Genomic DNA, 6,038 nt, shown 5'->3' on the forward strand with positions numbered 1-6,038 from the left:
CTTTCTCTCTCCTCTACCCACTGTATAAAAGGAACACATCTGCTTCATTCCAAACTTACCACAATCAAAACTCAAACGAGCAAAACCAGGCGATTTCTACTATACTGTTCATCATCTTCTATATTAAACAATAGCGGATTCTTCATCTGTTCAGGAAACCTCTTCCCGCACCAACATTCTTCCCATCCGCGCTCAACAAAGCCTGGTGATCGATTTAAACCCTAAAGCTTACGAGAATTATATGTATCCCATGGTGGAGTGTCTCAAATACTCTCCATTGGTGCTCGCTCTTTCCAAGGTCGAGGTTGTGCCCATGGAATGCCTTTCCCAGGTCTTCTCCATTGCCCATTATGATAGATCAGTGGATCGAATCTACTTTGATCTTCTTTCTCACAAGACCTCCATCTCCAAGCAACGATTCTGTTGGCTCCTAGGTTTTGAAGCTGATGAATCTAGGGTTAATCCTGATTCCATCACCGTAGGACAATTATTTTCGATGTTCTACAACGTGGGCTACACGAAGATTCTCACGACGGTCACTAAGTTCAAGAAGTCGTGTCTCCCTCCTCCATGGAATGGTTTCTTCACCATTCTGTTCAAAGGGCTCTCCGAGCGCAGTTCTGGTTCTGATGGGGCCAGCAAGTTGTTCATGACCATTCTCTATGGTCTCTATCACGGTCTCAACCTCGACTATGGCTCGGTTCCCTGGCAGTAACTCATTCAGAGCCTAGCCTCCTCCTCTCGCCACACTGAGGTGTCCTACGCCAGATTTTGGACGCTCATCACCAAGTGGGCCATGGATAAACTTCATGTTCCAACTGTTGCAGGTTCCCTTCTCTCCACCATCAGTGTCTTCCACACCACCAAAATCATTGTTACCGATCCGACCAAGTTTTCTTTCGTCGGATCCATTCCGGATTCTATGTCCGCTGGGGTGTCCAAGGAGAGCGTAATAATGAAGGCCTACAAGGACTTTCGTCCTTCGGGTCCAAGGGAACTTTCTTCAGAAATGGTTCAGTCCATTAATGATGCAGATAAACCTGCTGCTAGAGGGAAGAAACCCGAGAAAAGGAAGATCAAGAAAGCAGCAAAGGGGGCAAAGGGTCCTTCTCCTAAGAAGCGAAAACCCTCAAAGACAGATCTTTCCCCACCAGCAAAGAAGAAGAAAGTACAGCCGAAGAGGAAACTTATTCTCTCTTCTTCCTCCAGCGATTCAGAAGATAACCATTCTGACTCAGATGAGTTGGCTAGAGGCGAAACTCCTCCTCACTCGCCTGCTCATGAGGTACATGTTTCATCAAAACCTCCTTCCCCTTCTCCTATAACCACCTCTTCCATTCCCATCATAACCTCCTCCATTCCCATCATAACCTCCTCCATTTCCATTCCCTCCATATCTAACCCTATTTCTATTCCCCCCATAACTACCTCTACTTCTCTTCCAACCACAACAACTTCCTTTCCCCCACCACTTTTCACAGAAGCCACCAAAACCACCACCAGTGAGGTTCCAACCAACGTATCTGATACGGGGGTTCCAACTTCACAACCTGAACCCACTTCCATTCCCGAACCCACTACCACTACCGAACCACCCACCGCACCCTTATCTCCCACTCCATCTGCTGAAACCGAAACCTTTTTGGGAGGGGAAGATACGGTTTTTGATTCCATCTACTACAGCCCCTACCAACTTCAAAGTGATGATGATGATGATGCTCCAGTTACTAAAAAGCACATCAAGGAACTCCGCGAGAAGATTGACAACTTGTGGCTTCTTCCTCTTCCTTAACATCTCACTTTTCGGAGGCTGCCATTCAGGGGATGGTGGAATCTCTCTCCAAAGCACACAAAGCCTCCATCAGCTCAGCTACTGCTGCTATTGATAAATCCACGAAGGCTAGTGCTGTAGCTACCGAAAAAGTCGAAAAACTATTTCAAGACGCCTAGATCTGGCTGGAGTCTTTGCAGGCGGAATCAGAAACAAACACTAAGAAGATTCGCACCGTTGTGGAGAAGCTGGTCCACTCCTTCGAAACCGAAAAAGACCAATTTGCTAGCTTCCGCCAGAAACTCAAAGAAGACAATCAATCTTTTTAGTCTTCGGTTGCGGATCGTCTTCTTTCCTTTCAAGCCACTCTTGCCGCCGAATCCACCACAAAGGAAGAGCTTGCTCGAAAGTCTTCTGAGCTTACTTTGGCAACTCATCAGCTCTCCCAAGCCGAGAAGGAGATCGATTCTCTTCGGTCTGAGAAAGCTGTGGTCAGGAGTTGTGTTTCAGATGTCCACGGAGCTTTGTCTAATATTATCGAAGCCCATGATCTGATTCTTAACTATTCGGTGAGGTGTAGTCTTGCAGAGAAGCTCACTGCTGCTCTTGCCCTGCTTAGCCGTATTCAAGGCATTCCTGAGCAGGAGGACCATCCGAAACAAGGGGGGAAAAGAAGCCCACAACTCAATCGAAACCCCCTCCAAGTTCCAAAGCTCAATCACTTCCATTTTCATCACTTGTCCCTCCGAAAGCACCCAAACCAAAACCTGTTCCTTCATCAGGTTTGAGTGCTCAAACCAAAGCCAAACAAATTGTTGACGACAGTGATGAAAGTGATGATCAAGAACCGATTGTCAGCTTAGCCAGGAAACAGACCAGAGAGAGAGAGCTGGATGAAAACGCTCGCATCGTCAGGGAAGCCGAGGGCAAGGAGAGGAAGATAAAGGAGGCTCATGATCTCCTTGAAAGCAGGAAAGCTTTATTTCCTCCTTGGACTCTCGAAGTGCTTATCAAAGAAGCCATTGAGTCCCCCTGCACTCTTTGGTTAGAACCGGTCATCTCCTTAGACAGTGTCAATTCGGTCAATTCCCAGTTCGACATGCCCCTGACCCGAAAAGCCTTTATCTTCCACGCATTCGCTCATATAGCTGAAGTTCCCCATCCTCACCCGAAGGTGGATAGGGAGCTTATAGACTATTATCCAGGGGTGAGCATGGTGCGGTTTGGTGCGGTTTTAAGACCAAACCGAACCGCAAACCGCATGGTGTGGTTTTTGCATTTTTAAAACCGTTGGGTGCGGTTTTGCAATGGTTCGGTTTTTCGGTTTTTAAATGCGGTTTCGGTTTGTATCGGTGCGGTTTCGGTTTTAAACCGTGTTTAGAATTTGGTGCAGTTTTTTATGTTGTTTGGTGCAGTTTTTTAAAACCGTAAGAATTGAAAACCATTTGCATGTAAGCTTGTATTGTGCTGTTTTTTTTAACCATTCATTTTCAATTCAAAACAAAAATACATAATCAAAAACTGTAAGTCGCTTAAAATACAACATGTGATTACTCTCACAAACTAATTAATAATTGAAAGTTGGTTGATTTTGACTTAATTTGTTACAAGTTTATTTCATGTAATCGATTAGTACGTTTCACTAACAATAGAACATTTCTTTTGCACCCCATATAGTCTTACACAAACATAAAATAAACAAATAATAAATATATTATCAACATTGATTGATTTATTAATATACATGCTTACGGTGCGGTTCGGTTTTCGTGGACCGGTTTTTTGGATAGAAACCGCACCGCACCGTTGACCTTCGGTTTTTGCAAAAATTAAATCCGCACCATTGGTTTTTGCATCGGTTTCGGTTTTTCGGTTGCGGTTTATTGCGGTTTATCGGTTTTTCTTTAGTCGGTTTGGTTTTTGCTCACCCCAGCCTACTATTATATGAGGACCGCTCAACCTCAGTACCAGACATGGAGCGCACAGAAGATAACCAACGTTCGGGTTCTCAAACCTGTTCGTGAAGGCAATTTCGTTAATGTTAGATTCAAGGTCGTGAGGGGATCTGACAAATCCGAGCATTCCATCTCTCTGGCTGATCTTCCCAACCTAAACCCTCATGATAGGATTGTCTTGCACAACATTCTTCTTGTCAATGAAGCAGAATATGGTCCGATCATAGACCATTTCAAGAGAATGTTAGTTTGCTATATTTTGGAGGTGGCTAAGCTTGATCAAGAGGTTGCTAATGTTCTGAGGAAGAAGTCCATCATCACTCCAGTCGGTTCTGCAAGCGATATAAACCGAATGAAGATGGGAAAGATTGATCCGAAACAGAACTCAGTCATGTTCACCAGGGCATAAGGTCAGAAATGCCTATTTGCTTTGGCTGACAAACATTTTTACACCACTACCTGTTTGGAGCATGTTCTGGGTATCATCAATCGGTGCAAGTAGAACTCGGATAGTGATAAAAAGTACTTCAATGATATGATAAATTGGTACATTCACTTCTGACAAACACTTCTTGCTATCATCCCCTGCCTGTTCAAGACCGTAAAGAAAGCCAGTGTCGCGGGGGTAAGCAAGCTGGAGTGAGGTCTCGCCCCAATTAACGCAAAGGGGGGAGATTGTTGGGTACTTGATGTTGCGTCTTGGGCTCGCTTCCTAGCCCATCTTGTATACGGCATGGGCCTATCCATCCGTATCTTATTTTACTAGGGTTTGTGTATTAATAGATGTTTCCATGCATCTTTTTGAGAACTGATAGATCGTTGGTTTTTTACGTGTAACAAAGAAGATCTCTTTTGTAACCCTAGAATCCTCTACAGCGGAAGTTCTTTATCGAGCTCTGCTGAGGATTGAACGTTCTAATCATTCAACACATTCAAATCCATTCTTGAGTATTGTTTCATTGTTTTACTTTCATTATCTACATGTTGCAAAGATCTAATCGATCAAAGAGTTTTTATATCTCATCAAACCCGCTTGGACAATCAATTACCTTCCAGTTAACTATTATAGGGATAGTTAGGAGATACAAAACATTATTCCTATTACAAGGAATTACACCAGAGTCAGTTCATTCATGAGTCTATACTATACATTACATGTTACATGAATACGTCTACATCGATACGCTTACATGAATACATTTAAATATATACATTTATTTGTATACACGTACATGAATACTTGTACTCAAATTCAGTAGGATGAGTTACTAGTACATTATGTGTAATTTGTTCTGCCTATCCTAGTTCAAAAGGATAACTTGACGGGACTAACCATTCCGAAACCCACCTGTTAGCAACAGAGGTAATGAACATCTACGGATGCCTACAGTTAATACTTATATTAGGAGTACCTTTACGGGACTAACCATTCCTTAAACCTATTGTTAGCTACAGAGGAAAATGAACAATCTTCGAATGTTCTAGGTTATACATTTCGGCAGTCGCGATGTTGCATTATCCTAATACAAAAGGATAATACTTTTATGGTTATAATTTTCCTATTACTTTTATTTTGTGTCACAATCACATAAACAAGGAGGTAGACTATACATTGTTAATAGTAGTCATAAAAGGAAAAACCATCTTTGTTACAGCAAAACATACAGGTCTTGGTAGAAGACTACTTTCAAAACATTCGGGTCTTGGTAGAAGACTTCTCTTATACTGATAGGAAATATGGGATTTTCTAGGGTTTTCATACTTATATTAATTGTTTCATTCAAAGATTTACATGGCACTCATAACAGCTTTCCAAAACAAAACAATGACACTTAAATACTTATGAATTCACCAGCTTTATGTTGATACTCGCCTTCAAAATAAGTTGTATTCTCAGGTCACCCGTAGATAGGTATGATGGCCAGGTTTTGAGGAGACGGAGCACAGACAAGACTCGTCTTTTATTTTGATTTCATATTTTGGTGTCTTATTACTTTTAAAGAACACATATGTATTAAATATTTACTTTTAATGCAATGGATGATGTTGTTGTTTGTTTACTACTTTGCATTTGTTGTGATACTGTACATGACGTCCTCCACCCCTGAACGTTTCTGCCGTTCTTGGTTTTGGGGTGTGACATTATATCGCTATGAACTCTTTACTTATAGTTTACTTGTGGCCTTTATATGAAAATTTGCACCAATCTCTTTTCTTGGTTGGTAAAAAAAACAATCATATTTTAGCAGGTAAGAAAAGGAAACTATAAGTACCAGAAGATGGGAACAAACTCTGCTTCTAGTTACTTTCAT

This window comes from Lactuca saligna, chromosome 2 (assembly GCF_052625555.1).
Source record: "Lactuca saligna cultivar CGN05327 chromosome 2, ASM5262555v1, whole genome shotgun sequence".
Lineage (NCBI taxonomy): Eukaryota > Viridiplantae > Streptophyta > Magnoliopsida > Asterales > Asteraceae > Lactuca > Lactuca saligna.